This window comes from Bos grunniens, chromosome 26, assembly GCF_055505025.1.
Source record: "Bos grunniens cultivar Pamir isolate PY7600 chromosome 26, Bosgru_T2T1.0, whole genome shotgun sequence".
Lineage (NCBI taxonomy): Eukaryota > Metazoa > Chordata > Mammalia > Artiodactyla > Bovidae > Bos > Bos grunniens.
The window spans coordinates 26,825,898-26,851,862 of NC_141190.1; the positions used below are offsets into that span (position 1 = coordinate 26,825,898).

The window sequence follows — 25,965 nt, forward strand, 5'->3', positions numbered from 1 at the left end:
TTTGCTCCATTATATATCTTCACTCCTAATTATCTAATTTCTAATTCAAAGTTTCTTCTCACAGATTAACAGTTTTATTTATCTATGCAGGTCATCCCTAGACAATTTTTCTAATCTTAATCCTTTAGTGTTTAAAATATGTACATCATAATGGAAACTGGGAAAATGTAGAATCATTTAACATGCACAAATAGAAAGATTTTTGTTAGGTCTTAGAGACCTGCTCTGGACATGTCTAAATGGAATAACTGGAATTTCCAATTACATGAATATTTGAGTCATTTAAAACTTTATGTAAAGCTTTTGGATATAAATTTGAAATGATATTCACCAGGCTTCCAGTATTACCTATTACGTAAATGAGTATGTGTGGCCATCTCATTGCCTTTTTTATTCATTCTCTTCAGACACAAATGCATCAGTTTGGATAAATTCAATCTAAACATTAAAAAGAGATGACAATGCACCTAGACACTCTGATGATTTTCCAAGGACTTAGAATCTACTGGCACCGGAATGAGCTCCAAGTATCAGTGGATGGTCCATAGCTCATGCCCCTCCTTGTTTCCTAGGCTATGACAACTCTCGGTGAAAAAGTCAGTTACAGTAAATGCCATTGGCCACTGGCCATTGTAATTGCTGATTTTAGAAACACTGCATAATGGTGAGATACCAACATTGGGTCTAACTGTCCAAAGACAGAAATATGAAAAATTAACATATATGAGGAGAGTCATATGGTAGCATTAAGCAAAAAAAAGTCCAAATACTTATGGACCCTGAGACATGGAGTCATGGAAAATGATGTGATGTTTCTAAGAGATCAAATACAGTGCTCATCCACATCTCAGTAAAATGTGATGGACAAAGGGTACATAGTCATTATCTTGTGATTAAAATAACAAGCAAAATTAGTGTTTCTTAAAAAAAATAAAATATTGGCAAATGAAAGATATTTGGAACACCAGCCTAGGCTGCCTATAAAGGAGCTTCTTTTACATCTAGTAAGGTTGACTTCAAGTTCCCCTCTGCCAATTTTTACTTTATATCTTAGGTTCATTCTCCCTCTTATAATCTCACCTTTCAGAGAGAGAGTTTATAATCTCTTCTCAGTCTGCACTCACAAAAAGCGGGATACATCACAATACTGGAAAACACTACAACTGCTACCAAAAGTCCGTGGTTCAAGTCAAGAATGGAACTAGGTCTTACCCGGGAATTCATACAAGCACGGGATTCTTGGCCATTAGGACTGTTTCTGCCACTGCGGTTTCCACTGTTGATGTGTTTGCAGGCCCGTCCTAAATTCTCCCACCTTTCTTATTTTAGATTTTCATTGCAGTATAGTTGATTTACAATGCTGCATCAGTTTCTGCTGTATAGCAAAGCACATCAGTTATATATGAGAATGTATCTACTTTTTTAGATTCTCTTCTCATATAAGGCAACACGGAGTATTGAGTAGAGTTCCCTCTGCTATATAATAGGTCCTTACTAGTTATCTGTTTTATATATAGAAGTGTGTATATGTCAATCCAATCTCCTGATTTCTGAGACAGAGCCAGGGCTCCCAACCTGGGAAATAAAGACTCCTGCACTGACACTCAATCTCAGTAAGTGATAGCAACTTTCTTTCTGGGCTTCTAGATTGTCAGCTACAAAAACAAGGTTCATAGCATAGTAAAATACAACACCATTGTGCCTTACAAAGCGGCAGCATTATTGACAGCATTTTGTTATCTCTGGTCAAGTCTGAAAGGACAGTAGTGTCTGCTCTGTCCAGTGCAACTCAGATTGTAAGAAAGTCAACTACGTGGTATTTTGGGAGAAGTCATATTTATGTCTCCCATAAGTCATGTCATATCACGGACATTTCAATTTCAAATGTGTTCTTAACACTCACACAATCTCAAAGAGTTATACCAGGGACAATTGTTGTGCTTCAAAACCCCTTTTTGTAATTACAACAACCTATGTATAAACAATGAGGAAGGAAATGGCAACCCACTCCAGTGTTCTTGCCTGGAGAATCCCAGGGATGGGGGAGCCTGGTGGGCTGCTGTCTGTGGGGTTGCAGAGTCCGACACGACTGAAGCGACTTAGCAGCAGCAGCAGCAGCAGCATGTATAAACAAATCTGATCCTGCAAAATAGATGTCCTCACTCTCCAGCTAGACTGTAAGCATCATGAAAATATTAATATCATTTTGTTTTTAATTTTCCCTCTATATCATTGCATCAAACAGATGTCTAAAGAACAAGAGTGATTGATTTCATCTTCTGTAAACTTTGTTTCTGTTAGTTTCATCCTTCTCAATATTTTATATGTTTTTCAAATCAAATCACTATTTTACATAAAAAGGTATTTCATATCAAGCTAAGTCTTACATTCTCTTTCAAGCAAGCTCATATTCCACCTTATCCCAGATATCTTTCCATCAGCTCTGACTCCTCTGTCCATGAGATTTTCCAGGCAAAGATACTGGAGTAGGTTGCCATTTCTTTCTCCAGGGTATCTTCCCGACCCAGGGATCAAACCCAGGTCTCCCACATTTCAGGCAGGCTCCATCTGAGCCACTGGGGAAACCCTTTTTCCATCAACTCCACTCAGACTTAATCTCCTACTCTCATAATACATGGATTGGAAATCAGCTCCCTTACCCCTCTCTGCCATCTAGAAATGCTATCTGTGTAGCTTTCTTTGTCATCCTTCACTGGATCATGAACATCCAGAGGCCAGGTCATTAATTCTTGGGTCCTGGAGTCTAACTAACAGCTAACACATAGTAGAGCTCAATAAACATTGGATTACAAGTTTATACCATTTTGTCATTTTAGGAAATAGTATTATATAACAAAGCAAGAGTTATGTGCTAGCTCAGAATTCCCTTGAGGTTAAGGACCATTTTTTAATGATTTTCACAAGACGATAGCATAGCGTTTTGCCAGTCGGTAGGTCTCAGTAAATGTATTAATTGTATAACTACAAATGCACTATAAATTCCATGATACTTAAATTACTGTATGACTAATCGGCATTCCTGTTCACTCTTTTAATGATATGGACATTATGTACTAAAGAAAAATAGCAGGGTTGAGGAGTCCTCACTAGAGAAGAACAATTGCAAGGCAGAAATATGCCACCATTTTTTAAAATGCTTTTTCATTGTCTGCCTGGCAACACACAAAAAGAGCATCATAGATTTAAAAATTACCTTTGTGGCTTTCCTTTAATAATAAATCACACTACTGGCTGCATCTGCTGTTAGTTAACAATGCACACCCCACATTCATTGGGGAACTTGTAATTATTTGAGTAGTAGCCAGTTTAGGTAATACCAGAGGAGCCATAAATAATAATTAGAGGTTTCTATAAAAGCTTTTTAATTTGTTACCCCACAGCTCATTTACACTGTATGCTATATGTCACTGAAAATGTACCTTCTACAATGCAGAGACTAGAGAGAAAACATTATGCACATCATGGTGTATAAAAAGACACTTTTTTATCCTCTCTAAGGTTGCTGTAGAAAGCAGGAAGCAAAGGACTTTAAAGCCACAGTGCGTAATTCAAAACCGTGTGCAGCTGCTCTGGGACTCCATGGATTGCGTATGTGTGTTTTAGACAGTTGACAAGAGCACTGGTGTTAGTCTTTGGTGATTAATTGAAACAATTCTGTAGGCTTCAGGTGAACATGAAAAGTATGCTACTTTAGCTGAAAATATTTACTGCTTTCCCTTTCTTTCTCTCAACTCTAATGGGAATATAATTAGTTTTTACATACTTAAGATCGTGTCTTCTTTAAGGGACCACCCATATTCACAGTGGGAAAACACAACTTCCAGATAAAACAAAACAATCTCTTTAAAGTACCTGTGTAAATCACAGAAACTTTTTCTTAATAGTGGATCTATAGCTTCATGGGTGCTTTATTTTACAAACCCACAGAGGTAAAAAGTGGTTTTGAATTCTAAAATCAAAGAGCGTTTTTTTGGTTTGTTTGTTTTTGTTCTCTCTGTAAGGAAGATAGTTTTCAAATCCTCCAATGTTCAGATTCTTAAAAACCCCACACTGTTTACATAATCCTTCATTCAACATATATCAGTCTTAGAATGGTTTGACTCACTTACAATCTAGATTCATACTTTGTTCATCGGTCATTAATGATGCCAGTGCTTCCGTGGTTATATCCATTACCCCATTAATCATTAGCTTTTAATTAACATCTAAGCAGCTCCTAAAGAGGAGAAGGCAATGGCACCCCATTCCAGTACTCCTGCCTGGAAAATCCCAAGGACAGAGGAGGCTGGTGGGCTGCAGTCCATGGGGTCGCTAAGAGTCGGACACAACTGAGCAACTTCACTTTCACTTTTCGCTTTCATGCATTGGAGAAGGAAATGGCAACCCACTCCAGTGTTCTTGCCTGGAGAATCCCAGGGACTGGGGAGCCTGGTGGGCTGCCGTCTCTGGGGTCGCACAGAGTCGGACACGACTGAAGTGACTTAGCAGTAGCAGCTCCTAAAGAGGGGACTCAATTTCACAGCATATATAAAGTTCTTATTTCAGTTCCTCTGAAACAGGGCCTTGGCTGCATATCTCCAAAACTGAATGCTTGTTACTATTTGCTTAACACTTAAACCAGAATTTTGCAGGTGGCTAAGCATTGCTAGTAATAAACTGATTTACACATCTTTCCCTTTCTAATCTACAATGGCAACAGACTGATTCTTTGGTGAAAACCATATGACTCTGATGGTAAAGAATCTGCCTACACTACAGGGTCGATAAGATCCCCAGGAGGAAGAAATGGCTTACCCACTCCAGTGTTCTTGCCTGGAGAATTCCATGGACAGAATAGCCTGGCAGGCTATAGTCCATGAAGTAACAGAGTCAGACATGACTGAGTGACTGACACACACACATTAGGATACAGTGACAATTATATGCAAGTAATACTGACCAAAGTAGTAAAGGCTGCAATTGTACCCCATCGTTCAACTACCTTAGACTTTAAACGTATTTAGTCTTTTAAGATTTCAAAAATTACCTGAGAATTTGCATTTTGTTTAGAGACAATCTTTACTGTTTTAACAAAAGATTGACTGGACAAATGCCAGATTTATGGCTCAGTTTGCCCAAGACAATCACAGCAAAAACATTTAGATACTCTTTATTTCCTTTCAGTGCAGTGCTAAAAATTGGGGGTTCATATCTTGGAATTCCTTTCAGTTCAGTTGCTCAGATGTGTCTGACTATTAGTGACCCCATGGACTGCAGCATGTCAGGCTTCCCTGTCCTTCACCATCCCCCAGAGCTTGCTTAAACTCATGTCCACTGAGTCGGTGATGCCATCTAATCATCTCATCCTCTGTCATCCCCTTATACTCCTGCCTTCAATCATTCCCAGAAGCAAGGTCTTTTCCAATAAGTAGGTTATTTGTATCAGATGGCCAAAGTATTGGAGTTTCAGCTTCAACATCAGTCCTTCCAATGAACATTCAGGGTTGTTTTCCTTAGGACTGACTGGTTTGATCTCCTTGCTGTCTAAGAGACTCTCAAGAGTCTTCTCCAACACCACAGTTCAAAAGCATCAATTCTCCAGTGCTCAGCTTTCTACATGGTCCAACTCTCACATCCATACATGTCTACTGGAAAAAACATAGTTTTGACTACATGGACTTTTGCTGGCAAAGTAATGTCTCTGCTTTTTAATATGCTAAGTTGGTCATAGCTTTTCTTCCAAGGACCAAGCATCTTTTAATTTCAAGGCTGCAATCACCATCTGCAGTGATTTTGGAGGCCAAGAAAATAGTCTGTCACTGTTTCCATTGTTTCCCCATCTATTTCCCATGAAGTGATGGGACCAGATGCCATGATCTTCTTCTTTTTTTTTTTTTTTTTGAATGTTGAGTTTTAAGCCAACATTTTCACTCTCCTCTTTCACTTTCATCAAGAGGCTCTTTAGTTCTTCACTTTCTGCCATAAGGGTGGTGTCATCTGCATATCGGAGAACATCTAAAAGCATATTGGCAACCCCTCCAGTACTCTTGCCTGGAAAATCCCATGGATGGAGGAGCCCTGTAGGCTGCAGTCCATGGGGTCACTAGGAGTCGGACAGGACTGAGCGACTTCACTTTCACTTTTCACTTTCATGCATTGGAGAAGGAAATGGCAACCCACTCAGTGTTCTTGCTTAGAGAATCGCAGGGGTGGGGGAGCCTGGTGGGCTGCCATCTATGGGGTCGCACAGAGTCAGACATGACTGAAGTGACTTAGCAGCAGCAGTAGCATCTGCATATCTGAGGTTATTGATATTTCTCCTGGCAATCTTGATTCCAACTTGTGCTTCATCCAGTCCAACATTTCACATGATGTACTCTGCATATCGTACTTCTTTCCCAATTTGGAACCAGTCTGTTATTCCATGTCAGGTTCTAACTGTTGCTTCTTGACCTGCATACAGCTTTCTCAGGAAACAGGTGAGGTGGTCTGCTATTTCCGTCTCTTTAAGAATTTTCCAGTTTCTTGTGATCCACACAGTCAAAGGCTTTAGCATAGTCACTGAAGCCGAAGTAGGTGTTTTTCTCAAATTCTCTTGCTTTTTCTACAGTCCAGTGGATCTTGGCAATTTGATCTCTGTTTGCTTTGCCTTTTCTAAATCCAACTTGAACATCTGGAAGTTCTCAGTTTACATATTGTTGAAGCGTAGCTTAGAGAATTTTGAGCATTACTCTGCTAGTGTGTGAGATCAATGAAATTGTGCATCACTGATCTCCAATTCATGTAAATAACACATTATTTTGTTTTAATAAAAATTCTTCTGTTTTAATTTAAAACCAAAAATTAAAAGGATGTTAGAAATGTTCATCTGTTTGTTTGTTTGTAATATGAACCAAACACCTTGAGTGAGGCTACTGAAGCCATGGGTCTAGCAAACTTTGTGCTAAAAATTTGTCCACTTTTCTAGAAAAGATATCCTTATATTTTTCAATCATTGTGGTAGTGATCAGCAACAAAAGACTTGCAGGCCAAATCTGGCCCTCCAACTGTTTCTCTAATAAAGTTTTATTGGAACATGGCCATGCCCATTTGTTTACATTTATTCTTTGAATACTTTCACCCTATGTTGGCAGAGTTGCACAGTTGTAACATAAACCATATGGTGTACACAACCTAAAATATTTATATGCTATCTGGCCATTTCTAGAAAAAAACTATCACACCCTGGTTTAAGTAACTTCATTCAATGTAGCTGTATCTGCCACCAAGAGTCATAATCTTTTGAATATCTAAAAGCATTAGAAGTCTTCAGATAACATATCCTGAGGAATGGAAGACTTCCTCCTCCTCTTTTTATCATCTTTATCATACTTCTCAATACAGACAAAAAGGAAAGAACATGCGATCTCTGATGGAGTTGGAGGAGGAGAAGGAAGAAGAGAGAAATGATTTTTCCTTGGCTGTCTTATAACTAGACATTTCTTTTTATTTTTTCCCCTAGTCTAGCTTTGTAGATATATACTTTTCCAGAAGGGTTCTTAGCTTTCAGATGATAGCTTTCCTCTACAAATATTTCAGTGAACTTTTGTAGTAGTTCTTTGTTTTATATTGGCACTTACAATTGACCTCTGTCCTCAAAAGTTATAACAACAAGGTGTCTTCTAGAATCATAAGTCCATGGAGAGCTCTCTGCTTTACCCACTGGCCTTGCTAACCTCTAAAAAGGCAGACTTTGTCTTGGCTAGAATTCACTCTTGATTCAGAAGTATATGATTCTAGATATGTCAAAAGGTTTTCTTTTCAATCAGGCAATTATACAAAGCTTCTGCTTTTCAAATCCTTTAGTTTCTTGTTTCTAAGTTATTAATTGTGTGTAGAGAGAAAATTTTGACTTAGAGACCAACTCACTCACTTTCATGGAGGAACACAAAATGTAGGACACGACTTAGTGACTGAGCACGAAGGCATTTTGAGTTAACAAAATTCCTGTAGCCCACCAGGCTCTTCTGCCCATGGGATTTTCCAGGCAAGAATACTGGAGTGGGTTGTCATTTTCTCCTCCAAGGGATCTTCCTAACCCAGGGACTGAACCCATGTTTCCTGCATCTTCTGCATTGGCAGATGAATTCTTTACCACTGAGGCACCCAAAATACCTAACTTTAGTTGTAAAGATATCTGGCATTCTATGCATCATTATCTCATTACATAAGAGTGAATACATTTACAAATTTGGGGGACAAAATGAAATGGTTGTGAGATAGATGTTTTCCCCTGATTCTACATGCTGACTGATTAAGTCATATTACCTGTGTTATCTTTGACTTCATGCTTGATGCTATGGAGTCAGTTGTCAGCTCTTCATAAATAAAAATTACAGTCATTATTGTAGTGGTTTTAAATTGAAATGAATTCATAGAAAAGGGATATAGTAAATTTGAAATTTGCTCTTATTTCTTTCAACACTTATAGTTTAGACACATTTTTTTTTTAATATCCTTATTTGCTATGCATGGTCCCTACATTAAACATGCAATATAAAAATGTAATAAAAATTAAAAATCCAGAGAGGCCTCCTTGGTAGGATAGTAAATAAAATGAAACCAAAGCTAAAGGAATAAAGGAGATTAAAGTAAATGGAAGAACATAACATTCAGTTTTCCACTAATATTTTCCTATAGAAGCTTGGCTAAAATTAGTTCTCCATGTTCTACAATATAGAAAGAAATTAAGAATAACTATTAAAAACAAAATTCTGTAAAGCAATTATCCTTCAATTAAAAAATAAAGTGATAAAAAAAGAATAACTATAGTTTGAAGTGAAAAATGGAGCAGTGAGATGGGGGAGGGTAAAGGAACATATTTCAGTGGAAAATTGGGAGACATAAATTGAGATGTGTAAATGTATTATATTAGTTTTCATTTTGTCTCTTGATCTAGAACTCAAGGGGAGCGCATGACTCTTGCTTCAAATCTGAGAGTCATCAGAATACTGAGAGTATTTCCAGCTTCTAAACTATATGAGATACTTAGAAATATATATAGTATATCAAAATAAGAAGACTCAACTTCCCAGAATTCAAAACGAGCAACTGTGAAAGGACACTGAGAAGAAATCTAGGAGAACTAACTGATCCCACAATCCCAGATAGGCTTGCCATGGTGGGACAAGAGAAAGAACATGGTACATCCCACAGAGAACTATGTTAAATGCTGCTGCTGAGAGATGAAGCTAGGTTAAATAAAGAGAAATGGCCATTGGATTTGACCATGAGAAGAGCAATGTAGTAGGTGTGGGAAAAGCATGGAACAGACTAAAGAGTAGTAGGAAATAAAAAAGTTGGAACAGAAAGAATAGAGAGTTGGTAACTATTAGATCATTTTCACAGCACCAAGATTAATCCAGATCCCTCTTCCCATTAAGAACAAATTTATCAAGCAAAGAAAGATGCAACCCATATATGTTATAGCTGACTATTTAAATTCATGTCCTTAAGTTGTCTGGGTGGTGTCTGGAGTCACCAACACCCTCTTGATTGGTGTCTAAAGGGACAAGAATATGTCAGAATAGGACATGGTATGATAATACATGAACTTTCCCTTCTTGGAAGGATGAGATATATCATTGATAACTTGTGGAAGCAAGACAGTTTACCTTTATAAAGCAAAATTCCTTTCCTGGTACATAATCATACTCTACGACCAGGGCCACAGACTTGATGAGCATAAGGGTCAAAACAGGCAATTCTAGAAGGGGGTATAAATAAAGGCTGTAGGTATTGCATTAAAGTATTGAAGGGTAAAGGCAATTATAGGCAGAGACTGTAACATGAAATAATGTTACTGTAACATGTAAATATGTTACTCTACTGGATTCTACCAAGGGAAGTTCACATGTAAAATCAGCAAATAACCTGCAATTTAGGTAAAATGTTTAAGTATATTACCACTAAATCTGAATTTTAGAGAGAAGAATCAGTCTATTTATTCTAAAAAGTACTTAGAATGCAAAAAAAAAAAAAAGCCAAAATCAGAAACTATATGATAAATGAACAGAATTTATGAACTTGTTTAGCCATTTTTCATACATTAAATACAATGAATAAATTCTAAAATTTAGTAATATTTGTTATGAATTTATAGTTCCCCAGGGCTCTGATGGAGGTAAATCTGCTTTGTATCTGTTACTGAATTACGTGTGCACATATGCGAAATCATTTCATTCGTGTCTGACTCTTTGAGACCCCATGAACCCATAGAGTAGCCCATCAGGCTCCTCTGTCCATGTGATTCTCCAGACAAGAATACTGAAGTGGGTTGCCATGTGCTCTTCCAGGGGATCTTACTGACCCAGGGATAGAACTTGCATCTCATGTCTCTTGCACTGGCAGTCTGGATCTTTAACACTAGTGCCGCCTGGGAAGCCCTGTTAATGAATTATGTCAACACATACATTTGCTTCTCACAAATCAGATAATCCATCCCATAAGTAAAATTCTTGACTTGGTGCTATACTTTGTGAAGCTGATTGAAACGAGGTAGAAAACTGAAGGGAGACTCTAGCAGGCAGGCTATCCCTGTGGTCAATAGAGAGAGCAGGGATGCTATTTCTTTGCTGATCAGAGCATATATTTAAAAGCACTATTTTATGCCTTTATTGATCATGAACATGATAGTTGGTGATGATGAAGTTTATGATGATGTTATTGAACTGCTACCCCTTTGAAAAAGGAAAGATAAATTCAAGAGTGATTTAAAATAATGTGTTCTTGCAGGAAATCTTGTGTGTGGCTTGCAAAACACTTAACTTTTACCGTATTGCTACATTTTTTTTTTTTTTTCCAGCAAGCCTTTAGCAGAAGTTTCCATAGGGAAACTAACCAATTTATTTGGAGAAAATTTCCTGAAAAAATAATAGTGGGAGGTGTCAGAACAACAGGTAACAATTACTGATTGTTTACTTGATTTTACCAAGTACATGCATAAAGATCTTTAATCTTTACAAAGATCCTATGAGATGTATACCTTTCTTACCCTTGATTTATAGATGAGGACATTGAGGTTTAAATAGATTGAACAATTTACTCAAGGTCACAAAACTAATACAGAGTAGAGACTGGAATCCGGGGTACTTTTACTCCAGAGCCTATACTTTTACATTCATTCATATACTGTACAGGGAACAATTAAATACTCACAGTCTGAACAAAGGCTATGTGTGTCTGAGTCCTAGGTTAGCCCCTTACTATCTCTGTCCTTGGACAAAGTAATTCATTACTTTCTTGTTATTTCAGTCTTCCTGTTGGTAGAAGACAGAAAAGAATAAAACATTCCTGTTAATTTCATAGAACTATAGTTATGATTGTGTAAAACAATACATGTACAATATTTAGAATTATCCCTGGTACTTAGTAAACACTTAGTACACCATAGGTTTTAACCACAATAAGAACTCTGCTGCATAATTTGACATTTTTCCTCAATCACTGAAAAATGAATACCATTGGCAGAGAGAATCACAGAAAGACATTTTAAAATTTGGAAATTGGTCAATAATATGGATTATAAAGCTCAAATACGGGTTTTAGAAAACAAACAAACAAAAACCTTCCCTCAATTCTGTCAGTTGTTTAAAAAGGATAGATGAGTTTCCCAAATTCACTGTTGTCACTGTGGGCTTTCCTAACATAATTTCAGTTAAAAGCTTTCTAAAAGGCTTACACTTGTCAAAAGTAAAACACGCGAAGTGACAAGAGTTCATGCTCTGAATACATCTGAAGTGGACAGAACACTGGGATTTTATGAGAGCAGACTTACCTACATTCAGAACTTAGCATTCAATTCAAGTTAGTCAATTTGTTTGATCATGAAATCAAATAAAATTTCAACCCCTTCCTTCTCTAAAATCACCATCCTAGACTCTGTAATCTTTAAAAATTTCTTTGTCAACAAATGTTGAAAGGGTGGAGAAAAATTCAGGTCACCTTTTCTCCTCTTATTCCCATCAAAAGTTTGAAGGCAACTTCTACCTGTCAAATTGATTTTGAGTCATAGGTACAGAATCAGTTCACATGGTGGAGCTATTCAGGAGTAGCAAGAGATGAGACATTCTTGATAAATGCCCTATCAACTCATTACTCACTTTGGACAATAGAAGAAAATAAGATTGGGATGGGGGCCAATTTAACAGGGTGGATTGCATTTTCAGGAGGTTGAAAAAAAAAAAAAAAAAGATTACTATCCTTAAAGGGCCATGTTAGACAAAGCACTAATGTTCTGAACTCTTTGTAAGTATCTAATAGAGACTGCTTAGGCTTTCATCTAGTGAAAAAAAAAAATATATATATATATATATATATGCTAATCAGTCATGGTGAGGGGGGTTTGAAGGTAAAAAGAGATTATTTCCTTGAACAAAGAATGAAATATAATAAGATATAAGAGCCTACATTGTGAAACACTCACTCAAAGAAATGCTTAGAGGGAAGCCATTAAAATTTAAAAATGAGCTCTATGGGCAACCAGTTGAATCTGGATATTACAAATCTCTCTTGAAGATTCATGATGCATGTTCACAAATAAAGTGCTTAGAACGAAGAACCCCAGTTGTTTTTTGCCCTGTTACCCAATGGTCCAGAAGTCATGAGCTTTTCTTATTCTGTTCTCCCATGCCCCTGATGGTACACAGTCATGGAAAAAGCAAGATAGGCAGAGTGTCTAAAGCTCCACATTTCAGGCCAGAGGAGAGAGAAGGTGGAATACTGGGGACCTGGAAAGTACAAGGAAAGTTTTGGAGAGGGAGGAGTAAAGGAATGCAAGCCCATATAGTTGTTTGTGGACTATTTGGCTTTACATGGGAAATAGATGGGGAAACAGTGGAAACAGTGTCAGACTTTATTTTTCTGGGCTCCAAAATCACTGCAGATGGTGACTGCAGCCATGAAATTAAAAGACGCTTACTCCTTGGAAGGAAAGTTATGACCAACCTAGATAGCATATTCAAAAGCAGAGACATTACTTTGTCAACAAAGGTCCGTCTAGTCAAGGCTATGGTTTTTCCTGTGGTCATGTTGAGGACAGGAGGAGAAGGGGACGACAGAGGATGAGATGGCTGGATGGCATCACTGACTCGACGGACGTGAGTCTGAGTGAACTCCAGGAGTTGGTGATGGACAGGGAGGCCTGACGTGCTGCGATTCATGGGGTTGCAAAGAGTCGGACACGACAGAGCGACTGAACTGAACTGAATCTTAATACACTAACAGAAAGACAGATTGATGAAATGGGTTTTAAAAATCAACCTCACATCATGGTAGCTATAAGAAACTCATATCAGCTTAAAATTAAATGGATGGAAAAATATTTACCATGCAAGCACTAATCAAGAGAAAGCTAGGGCTGAGACGAGAAGGAAGGGGGCAGGGCACAACCATTGAAAGAATGACACAACCATTAAGAACAGGATACCAAAAATACCAGTTGGAACCTACTGAGATCAAGATGACTGGAGATTCGACTTCCAGTAGACCTTGAGCCTCATGTACTCATTATAATATATTAGCCTTCTAAGTGGCACACCCACAGGTGCCATGACAGTTCCAAAGCTAACCATAAAAGGTCCCAAAATGGGCAGTGGCCTAATTCCTGGCTTTCTCAAAATACTTGGAATAACACTCCTGCTCATTAGCCTATGAAGTTACCCAGCCAACAAGAACTAACCAATTCCATATGTTGGTGCTATTCTTGCCTTCTGAGATAGCCCACATCCTGTCTATGGAGTGCATATCTCTCTAAGTAAACCTGCTTTGACTTAACTATGGCTCACTCTTGAATTCTTCCCTGTGTGAAGCCAAAGATTCTCACTTGGCAGCCCTTCCCAGAGACTCATCCAGGACCTGAAATATGACCATCCTCTCACACCCCATTTTTCCTGTAACAGGGTGAATATATTAACACTAAAGTAGACTTCACAGCAAAGAAAGTTACCAGAAATTAAGAAAAACTACACTACAAAAAGACAAAAAGTTAAATATGCCAAGAAGCCATACATGGACATGGACATGGACATGGACATGAACTTAATAAGTAAAAACTGAAAGAAATGAAGTGTAAAAATAAGTAAAAATGAAAAGTGAAAGTCACTCAGTTTTGTCTGACTCTTTGCAACCCCATGACTATAAACCCAGTGCATGGAGTTCTCCAGGCCAGAATATTGGAGTAAATAGCCTTTCTCTTCTCCAGAGGAGCTTCCCAACCCAGGGATTGAACCCAGGTCTCCTGTATTGCTGGATTCTTTACCAGTTGAACCACAATGGAAGCCCAAAAATACTGGAGTAAGCAGTCTATCTCTTCTCCAGCTGATCTTCCTGACCCAGGAACTGAAATCTCCTACATTGCAGGCAGATTCATGACCAACTGAGCTATCATGGAAGCCAATAAAAATAAAGTTCCCGATTATAGCAGTAGAATTTTTATTCACGATAAATGGAACTAGTAGACAAAATCAGCGAAGATACAAAAGAACTGAACATCATCAACTGATGAGTTCTAAGGAAAGTTATGACCAACCTAGATAGCATACTAAAAAGCAGAGACATTACTTTGCCAACAAAGGTCCATCTAGTTAAGGCTATGGTTTTTCCAGTAGTCATGTATGGATGTGAGAGTTGGACTATAAAGAAAGCTGAGCATATAAGAATTAATGCTTTTGAACTGTAGTGTTGGAGAAGATTTTTGAGAGTCCCTTGAACTGCAAGGAGATCCAACCAGTCCATCCTAAAGGAGATCAGTCCTGGGTGTTCATTGGTAGGACTGATGTTTAAGCTGAAACTCCAATACTTTGGCCACCTGATGCGAAGAGCTGACTCATTTGAAAAGACCCTGATGCTGGGAAAGATTGAGGGCAGGAGGAGAAGGGGACGACAGAGGATGAGATGGTTGGATGGCATCACTGACTCAGTGGACAGGGGTTTGGGTGAACTCCGGGAGGTGGTGATGAACAGGGAGGCCTGGCGTGCTGTGGTTCATGAGGTTGCAAAAAGTCGGACTAGACTGAGCGGCTGAACTGAACTGATATTTGTAGAATATCTACCCCCCTCCAAACAGCAAAATACACATCGTTTTTAAGTGTGTGTGCAACATTAACCAAGACAACTCTAACCTGGTTTATAAAACAAACCCTAACAATATAAAAGAATTGAAATCATACAAAGCATGTCCGTTGACTATAATGGAATTAAAGTATAAACCAATAAATTAAAGATTAGAGATAAATCTCAAAAGAAATGTGAACTAAACAAGATATGCCTAAATAATCCATGGGCAAAGAGAAAAATCTCAAGGGAAATTAGTAAATATTTTCAACTGAGTGAAAATAAACATACAATGTATCAAAATTTATGGAATACTGCTAAATCAGCTTCCTGAGAAATGAACAGAACTAAATTCTTATTTCAAGAAAGAAACAAATTCTCAAATAAAATAGTACAGCCATTTTGGAAGAGTTTGTCAGTTTCTGATAAAGTTAAATAAGCACAATGCTGCCTAGCAATTTCACCACTAGATATTTACCTAAGAGAACTGAAACATTTCCATACAAAGATTATTTGAAAAAGCATATAGCAGCTATATTCATAGTAGTAAAAAATGAAACAAATCCAAATGCCCATCAACTGGTGAATATATAATCTAATTTTGCCATATTCATACAATAGACTAGCACTCACCAATAAAAGGAATGAATTATTGACGCCTAAAACAATGTCCATGAATCTCAAAAGTATTCTGCCAAATGAATGAAGCCAGTCAAAAATGGAGACACCCTGTCTTTTCCCCAAAGTCAAGGGACAGGGTTTAATAAATCATTTAGCTGTGCTGTTGTGCTGTGCTAAGTCACTTCAGTTGCGTCTGACTCTTTGCAGCCCTGTGGACTATAACCTGCCAGCCTCCTCTGTCCAGGAGATTCTCCAGGCAAGAATATTGGAGTTGTTATGCCCTCCTCCAGGGGATCTTCTGATCCAGGGATCCAACCCCCACCTCTTACGTCTCCTGCATTGGTAGTCAGGTGCTTTATCACTAACACCACCTGGGAAGCCCTATTTAGCTCTGAAGAATCCTAATATCTGATGCCTTTGTATTGAAACCTTATCAAATTAAGGAAGTTTTCAGCCATGTTGAAAAGGTTTACCATGTGTACTTGTTTAACTCTATTTATCTTTATTGTTGAGAAAAATATATTTTTAGTAATAAATTATCGATTACTAAATCAGTTTATCTTAACTGGACTAAACTCCTCTTGATGGTATCATATATGACAAGATTCAATATGCTAATATTCTGTTTAAATTTTTGAGTTCATGCTCTTGAGAGATAATTTTTTCTTTTCTCACTGTGTATTATTTTGGTGGTGTTATGATGAACTGCGACAGTTTATTAGATGAGAAAAACTTACTGTTTTCTCTTTTATCTGAAAGCACTTTTTCCTTCCCTAAATATTTTGTTCCTCATAAAGATACTGGGGCTTGAAGTCTTTTTGTGAGATGTTTTTAAATTGTAAGTTTATTATTTTGAATACAAATAGGGCAATACATTTTTCTCAATTTTTTTCTCTTTAGCTTTCATTAAGTTTCATTTTTGCAAGACAAAATATCAACTTCATCAAAAGTATTAAACTTATGGACATGAATTTATTCATAAAAACCTTATAGTTCATTTAACATCTACAAGATCTGAAATGATGTCCCTAGTTTCCTTCACTGTCCAATATTAAGCACAAATCTCTTGGAAAGAATCAAGTCAACAGGCAGGAAAATAGCCCTGTATTTAGTTTATAGGTTCAATTCTGTGGGACAACTCATACACAGTCAAAAAATGCCTCAGCAGAATACTTTGCCCATCTAAGCCAAGATCTGACAACTGCCTTCAGCAGAAAGTGGTAAACTTCTCTCTTACATAGAAAAGGCTACCTTCCACTTTGATTTGGTCCTTTTAAATTTCTTTACATTCCTTGTTCTCTAATGGATTACAAACTAACAAAAGCACACCTGGCATCCAGATCTCGGTTTCAAATATAAGACTCTAAGAAATGGAAAAATGGCTTCTTGGAGAAACGTCTGATTCTTGCACTGGAGTGGGAAATAGATTAATAAAAGATGAGCTGGAGCACTTTATAGTACCAGAAAGTAAGCAAGTGCCAAAAAAAAAAAAAAAAAGAGAGAGAGAGAGAGATCAAATCAGTCAATCCTAAAGGAAATGGACCCTGAATATTCATTAGAAGGACTTATGCTGAAACTCCAATATTTTGGCAACCTGATGCAAAGAGCCAAATCATTGGAAAAGACACTGATGCTGGGAAAGATTGATGGCAGGAGGAGAAGGAGACAACAGAGGATGAGATGGTTGGATAGCATTACCAACTCAGTGTACATGAGTTTGAGAAAATTCCAGGTGATAGTGAAGGACAGGGAAGCCTGGCATGCTGCAGTCCTTGGGGTTGAAAACAGCCAGACACAACTTAGCAACTGAACAACAACAAAAATTCAACTTCGATGGGGGTATGTCAAAGGGAGCCAAGAGCCAACTAAAAGAGTTTCCAATGAAAAAAACTAGAATAATTTTAACAACAAAATCCATAAAGTAGTATTGGATTACTAATCAAGGTATAAAATAAATACCCTTGAGTCCACCGTAATACCTATAAATGATTGAATAAATAAATGGTGAAAGACAGATTTCCCATGCAGGATAATTTTGCATGATTTATAAAGATTCTCAACCATAAAGGGGATGGAGAAAACTCTCCATTCTTCAAGCGTGAACTGTGCATACTGACACAGTTCCAAACAGTTTAGGAAAGGGGCAAAAATGAGCCACTTTACAGTGGAGAAATTCAAATAATACTACGTTATCCATGTTCTCAATATCACCATCAACAGTGATGTTGGTAGTGTGTATCCTTGATATAATGTTATGAAATGGCACATGCCTCTGAGGTTTTCATCAAAGAAGTGCCTATAATAACCACAGCCTAATTGTGATGAAAAATGTCAAATTCCAGCAGAGGACCATTGGCCAAAACACCTGAACAGTGCTTCTCAAAACTGTCAAAAGTAATTAAGCACGTGAAAAACCTGAGAAATGGTCTCAGGCAAGAGGTGGCAAAGGAGACATGACAACTATCCTAAAACAGAACAAGGTCATAAAATGAGGGAAATATAAATAATCTGTAAGTGTTAAATACTAATAATATAACAATATTAGTTGTATTGATATGGCCCATTAGTTGTATCAAGTGTATCATAGGAATATTAGTCATTAACAATAGGGAACAGCAATAATAACACAAGAGATGTCTCTACACATGGACATCACCAGATGGTCAATACCAAAATCAGATTGATTATACTCTCTGCAGCCAAAATTGGAGAAGCTCTATACAGTCAGCAAAAACAAAACCAGAGCTGACTGTGGCTCAGATAGTGAACTTCTTATTTCAAAATTCAGATTTATACTGAAGAAAGTAGGGAAAACTACTAGATCATTCAGGTACAGCCTGAATCAAATCCCTTACAATTATTCAGTAGAAGTGACAAATAGATTCAAGGGATTAGATTTCATAGACAGAGTGCCTGAAAAACTATGGACAGAGGTTCATAACATTGTAGAGGAGGCTGTGATCAAAAACATGCCCAAGGGAAAAAAATGCAAAAAGGCAAAATGGTTGTCTGAGGAGACCTTACAAAGAGCTGAGAAAGGAAGAGAAGTGAAAGGCAAAGGAGAAAATGAAAGATACACCAATCTAGAGGCAGAGCTTGAAGAATAGCAAGGAGAGGTAAGAAAGCCTTCCTAAGTGATCAAAGTAACAAAATAGAAGAAAACAATAGAATGGGAAAGACTAGAGATCACTTCAAGAAAACTAGAGATACCAAGGGAACATTTCATGAAAAGATGGGCACAATAAAGGAAAGAAATGGTATGGCCCTAACAGAAGCAGACAGTATTAAGAAGAGGTGGCAAGAATACACAGAAGAACTACACAAAAGAGATTTAAATGACCCAGATAGCCACGATGATTTGATCACTTACCTAGAGCCGGACATCCTGGAATGTGAAGTCAAGTGGGCCTTAGGAAGCATCACTACAAACAAAGATAGTGGAGGTGATGGAATTCCAGTTGAGCTATTTCAAATCCTAAAAGATGATGCTGTGAAAGTGCTGTACTCAACATGACAGCAAATTTGGAAAACTCAGCAGTGGCCACAGGCCTGGCAAAGGTCAATTTTCATTCCAATCCCAAATAAAGGCAATGCCAAAGAATGTTCAAACTACTGCACAATTGCATTCATCTCACATGCTAGCAGAGTAACGCTCAAAATTCTCCAAGCCAGGCTTCAACAGTACATGAACCATGAAGTTCCAGATGTTCACGCTGGATTTAGAAAAGGCAGAGGAACCACAGATCAAATTTTCAACATCTGTAGGATCACAGAAAAAGCCAGAGGTTTCCAGAAAAACATCTACTTCTGCTTCATTGATGACACTAAAGCCTTTGGCTATGTCAATTCAGTTCAGTTGCTCAGTTGTGTCTGACTCTTTGTGACCCCATGGACTTAAGCACACCAGGCTTCCCTGTCCATCACCAACTCCTGGGGTATACTCAAACTCATGTCCATAGAGTCGATGATGCCATCTAACCATCTCATCCTCTGTTGTCCCCTTCTCCTCCTGCCTTCAATCCATCCTAGCATCAGGGTCTTTTCCAATGAGTCAGTTCTTCACATCAGGTGGCCAAAGTATTGGAGTTTCAGCTTCAACATCAGTCCTTCCAATGAATAGTCAGGACTGATCTCCTTTAGGATGGACTGGTTGGATCTCCTTGCAGTCCAAGGGACTCTCAAGAGTCTTCTCCAACACCACAGTTCAAAAGCATCAATTCTTTGGTGCTCAGCTTTCTTTATAGTCCAACTCTCATATCCATACATGACTACTGGAAAAACCATAGCCTTGACTAGATGGACCTTTGTTGGCAAAGTAATGTCTCTGCTTTTTAATATGTTGTCTAGGTTGGTCATAACTTTCCTTCCAAGGAGTAAGCATCTTTTAATTTCATGGCTGCAATAACCATTTGCAGTGATTTTGGAGCCCAAAAAAATATCATGTGAAATCCTGGGCTGGATGAAGCACAAGCTGGAATCAAGATTTCCAGGATAAATTAATAACCTCAGATATGCAGATGACAGCACCCTTATGGCAGAAACAGAAGAGGAACTAAAGTACCTCTTGATGAAATTGAAAGAGGAGAGAGAAAAAGTTGGCTTAAAACTCAACATTCAAAAAATGAAGATTATGGCATCTGGTCCCATCACTTCATGGCAAATAAATGGGGGAAAAGTGAAACTAGTGAGACTTTATTTCCTTGGGCTCTGAAATCATTGTTGATGGTGACTGCAATCACATAATTAAAAGGCACTTGTTCATGGAAGAAAAGCTATGACAAACCTAGACAACATATTAAAGTGAGACATCAGATCAGATCAGATCAGATCAGTTGCTCAGTCGTGTCCGACTCTTTGCGACCCCATGAATCGCAGCACGCTAGGCCTCCCTGTCCATCACCAACTCCCGGAGTTCACTCAGACTCGCGTTCATCAAGTCAGTGATGCCATCCACCCATCTCATCCTCTGTCATCTCCTTCTCCTCCTGCCCCCAATCCCTCCCAGCATCAGAGTCTTTTCCAATGAGTCAACTCTTCGCATGAGGTGGCCAAAGTACTGGAGTTTCAGCTTTAGCATCATTCCTTCCAAAGAAATCCCAGGGCTGATCTCCTTCAGAATGGACTGGTTGGATCTCCTTGCAGTCCAAGGGACTCTCAAGAGTCTTCTCCAACACCACAGTTCAAAAGCATCAGTTCTTCGGCGCTCAGCCTTCTTCACAGCCCAACTCTCACATCCATACATGACCACTGGAAAAACCATAGCCTTGACTAGATGGACCTTTGTTGGCAAAGTAATGTCTCTGCTTTTGAATATGCTATCTAGGTTGGTCATAATTTTCCTTCCAAGGAGTAAGCGTCTTTTAATTTCATGGCTGCAGTCACCATCTGCAGTGATTTTGGAGCCCAGAAAAATAAAGTCTGACACTGTTTCCCCATCTATTTCCCATGAAGTGGTGGGACCAGATGCCATGATCTTCGTTTTCTGAATGTTGAGCTTTAAGCCACCTTTTTCACTCTCCACTTTCACTTTCATCAAGAGGCTTTTGAGTTCCTCTTCACTTTCTGCCATAAGGGTGGTGTCATCTGCATATCTGAGGTTATTGATATTTCTCCTGGCAATCTTGATTCCAGTTTGTGTTCTTCCAGTCCAGCGTTTCTGATGATGTACTCTGCATATAAGTTAAATAAGCAGGGTGACAATATACAGCCTTGACGAACTCCTTTTCCTATTTGGAACCAGTCTGTTGTTCCATGTCCAGTTCTAACTGTTGCTTCCTGACCTGCATACAAATTTCTCAAGAGGCAGATCAGGTGGTCTGGTATTCCCATCTCTTTCAGAAGTTTTGCCTAAAAAAGTGCATGTAGTCAAAGCTATGGTTTTTCTAGTAGTCATGTACTGACATTAGTGTGGACCATAAGAAAAGCTCAGTGCTGAAGGACAGATGTGTTTGAATTGTGGTGTTGAAGAAGACTCCTGAGAGTTCCTTGGACAGCACGGAGATCAAACCAACCAATCCTAAAGGAAATGCACCCTGAATATTCATTGGAAAAACTGATGTAAAGAGCCGACACATTGAAAAAGAACCTGATGCTGGGAAAGATTGAGGGTAGGGGTGACAGTGGACTAGATGGTTGAATGGCATCATCTACTCAATGGACATGAGTTTGAGCAAACTTTGGGAGATAGTGAAGGACAGGGAAGCCGGGCGTGCTGCGGTCCATGGGACTGCAAAGAGTTGGACATGACTGAGAGACTGACCAACAGCAATCTCTAATTTGGGGGCTTCCTTGGTGGTTCAGTGGGCTTCCCGTGTGGTGCTGCTGGTAAAGAACCCATCTGCCAAAGTAGGAAACGTGGGTTTGATCCCTGGGTGGGGAAGATCCCCTGGAGAAAGAAATGGCAAACCACTCCAGTATTCTTGCCTGGAGAATCCCACGGACAGAGGAACCTGGCGGGCTACAGCCCACAGGGTTGCAATGAGTTGGACATGGCTTAGCAACTGAGCACATGGTGATTCGGTGGTAAAGAATACATCTGCTAATGTAGGAGACACGGGTTCAATCCTTGGGTGGGGAAGATCACCTGGAGAAGGAAATGGCCAACCACTACAATATTCTTGCCTGAGAAATCTCTTGGACAGAGGAACCTGTGGGCTACAGTCCACAGGGTCACAAAAAGAGTAGGATATGACTTAGCAACTAAATAGCAACAGCATTTCTAATTTTAACTGTGTGTAGAATGAAGACAGAAGTTTATTCTTTTTTTCTCTGTTAGGGTGGTGATATACATGAGAATGAGGTATAAACTTGGGTGTTACAGGATTAAAGAAAAGGAGAAGAGTCTTTGCAACTCTACATCATCAACAAAATTAATTTACCCACCCTAGCTTGTTTTCCAAATTTTGCCACTTTTTTGCTAAGATAGGAAGCCATGCTTGATGGATGAGGTTTGTATAGGAAATCATTGAGGTTTAACCACTTGAATATGACCAGGTTTGCATTTTCTGCATCTTAAATCAGATCACAGGGGAAGACTGAACTTTTCAGTATGTAAAGTTGTAAATCAGGATGGAATTCTGAATTCTGATGATATGAAGATGTTATTAGCATCCCTTCACACAAAGTTCCCAAGAAATGTGTGTGTGACAGAGATGGGATTTTTTTCATGTTTCTGCATTCTACACAAATCCAGAGTTTTTCAGAGTGCCTTCAATTTAGATTAGGACATTTTTATGTTTTCCCAGTTATCATCTTTTCAGATGGCTCAAGAATATGAGGTGGGCTCTAACTAGACTTGGAGTAAAATTCTCATGGTTCCCTATAGATACTGTTTCCCAGAGGAATGAAGAAAATCCTGCCCTGGGGCATAATATAAGAAACCTTATGGGATTTCCCTGGTGGTCCATTGGTTAAGACTCTGTGCTTCCAATGCAGGGAATGGGTTTGATCCCTCATCAGGCCATTAAAATCTTGCAAGCTGTGTGGCCAAACAAGCAAAAGCCTCACTTGCTATTACTATAGCTATAATGGTTCAGTTCCTATTCCTGCACGAGTGCTGTTTGCCAAAAGTGGCCCTTCTGATTTTGGTTATTTTTTTTTTTTATGTCATCACCTAAAACCCAGCAGCTAGGAGAAAGCAATTGAGATAACACTAGTCTCACTCAAGTCAATATTTCTCAGCTTGCTGTTTTCCTGCGCTTTCACCTCTGTCGTGGACATGGAAATTCAGAGCAATGTTAGGCATATCTCTGAGCTCTAGAAGCAAAGGTGATTTGTAGAGATATCAAGCAGATAATAAAAGATTACCTGCCATCTTTTTTGTGGTATTTTTTTAAGACTAAACCCAGGAACTTGGTTTCTTGGTTTCCTATTAAAAATTGTACGAACAAATGGATGCCATGTGTGTTTCCATCCACCGTTTCAATGACTTCTATAACAAATGTATTAATAATAAAATGGGAGTGGAATGCTTGTGCCTCCTAATCAAAATCTTCACTGATTCTGATGAGTCCGCCTACAGGAATTTTAGAAAATCCTGAAGAAAAGATCAAGTTCAGTGAAGCAGCCTCTCTCTATAAAAGAAAACAGTGGTACTGGTACCAAGGCTCAGATCAAGGATGAGAAATCAATTTACCTTAAATTGCCTGATTATGTCATTGACATGATTCTGTCCTCTGCTGCTGCTGTTGCTGCTAAGTCGATTCAGTTGTGTCCGACTCCGTGCGACCCCATAGATGGCAGCCCACCAGGCTCCCCCGTCCCTGGGATTCCCCAGGCAAGAACACTTGAGTGGGTTGTCATTTCCTTCTCCAAAAACATGTTACTAGGATCCAGAGCAAAATTCAGGTCACCAAAGACCATAGCTTTCAACAAAGTACAATTACATATTTGTTTGATGACAGAAAGTTAACATCAAGATGAAATACAAACTGCGGACAATTTCTAAACAGGAAAAACAGAAATAGATTCAATTGGGTCTTTAAAATTAAAGTAGAAAATATATTATGATAGGGCAGAAAATCCAGACTAATCGGAGCCACAAAATGCCCTGAGGGCCCTCTTTAACTGATACATTCTCAATCATAGAACTGCTGCTGCTGCTGCTGCTGCTGCATTGCTCCAGTTGTGTCACACTCCATGCGACCCCATAGACGGCAGCCCACCAGGCTCCCCTGTCCCTGGGATTCTCCAGGCAAGAACATTGGAATGGGTTGCCATTTTCTTCTCCAATGCATGAAAGTGAAAAGTGAAAGTGAAGTCGCTCAGTTGTGTCAGACTCTTCGCGACCCCATGGACTGCAGCCCACCAGGCTCCTCCACCCATGGGATTTTCCAGGCAAGAGTACTGGAGTGGGTTGCCATTGTCTTCTCCAAACTAGGGATCTCCAAATCACTAGACTCTGCCAACACCCTCCTTAACTTCCTGTCTCTCATAAAACCATACACAAAGCTTAGGAAAACATGTTATACTTGTGAACCACAGGTTTCTGACAGCAAACATGTCCTGAACTCCCCAGGGAATGGATGCCCATTGACTGGTAGCACCAACTTGAGGTTCTAACAGCAACCAAAGAGAACAAGGGGTGGTTGAGGACATTAAAAGTGCTTACAGCTGGATTGGGAAGGAAAACTTTCTGTGGCATGTTGACTTTGTGACTTTATGGGTTGTAGCCCACCCGCATCCTCTGTCCCTGGGATTCTCCAGGCAAGAATACTAGAATGGGTTGCCTCGCCCTCCTCCAGGTAATCTTCCCACCTCAGGGATCAAACCCACATCTCCTGTGCTTCCTGCATTGGCAGGTGAATTTTTTACCACTAGTGCCACCTGGGAAGCATTGTTACCCTCAGATAATACAAATAAACAATGATGAACGTAAGCGAATATTAGATTGCTAAACACGCACACACACACATGCTACAGAAAAAAATCTGCCTCTCTAGCCAATACAGTTCCAGAATACAACTCCAGGTTCATAATGTCAGAGTCCAAAATCTCAGTTTACAAGGAAATCCTTAAGGTCAGGTGTGCATGCTCAGTTGTGTCTGACTCTGTGTGACCCCATGGACTGCCAGGCTCTGCTGTCCATGGAATTTTCCAGGCAAGAATACTGGAATGGGTTGCCATTCCTTTGAAACAAATATTGTAACCTTTTCATAAATTTTGAACACTACACTTTTGTGAACTAAATTTCTTTTTATTCAAAACATGTCTTTGGACAAATGTCATAACCCTTAATAAAGCATCAGTACTATTTTCCAAATGGCTAATTCTTACAATAAAGTCCAATTTCTCCTCTGCTTATAAATGCCATGTTTTCTCACATACGTGGAATCAAGAGTCTCTTCCGTCCTATGGATTTTAAGGCAATTTTTGGAGGTGGTATTGGGTTATACTCATGCACTTGCTCCTGCTAATTTAATTTTTAGTATTGGGAAAGTAGTATTTTTGAATTTTGAACCTATAGCCTTAGTTACACACAAAAAATTCGCATGACCCCACATAAATCTAATATTTATGCAATAAATGTGTTTATTTAATCTAAGTGTCTGTATGAATAGCACAGGGAACAAGTTCTCTTACTTGGATGCATGAGTTGTCAGTCATAGAACTGGCGAAGTTGGCTCTGAGGATAAAGGATTTTCAGAACATTTTGCAGGGGTACTGAAAGAGTCTTAGTGCTTAAGTTGATAAATTTTAAAAGTTGTTTTCAGTGACTTCTGCACTAGGACATGAACTAGCTGAACTGCTGGAAGT

The 25,965-nt window shown here is 38.8% G+C and overlaps 1 long non-coding RNA gene across 1 annotated transcript in view; it reads right to left on the minus strand.

Annotated features, from left to right (window-relative positions):
• Positions 1–1,217: 1,217 nt before the first annotated feature.
• LOC147344293 (uncharacterized) overlaps positions 1,218–25,965 on the minus strand; it is a 416,497-nt gene continuing 391,749 nt past the window's right edge. Inside the window, exons 4-5 of the long non-coding RNA XR_015155382.1 lie at positions 11,197–11,297; positions 1,218–1,375 (exon numbers count right to left, since the gene is read on the minus strand). This is a non-coding gene — a long non-coding RNA (uncharacterized LOC147344293). The remainder of the gene's footprint in view (positions 1,376–11,196; positions 11,298–25,965) is intronic.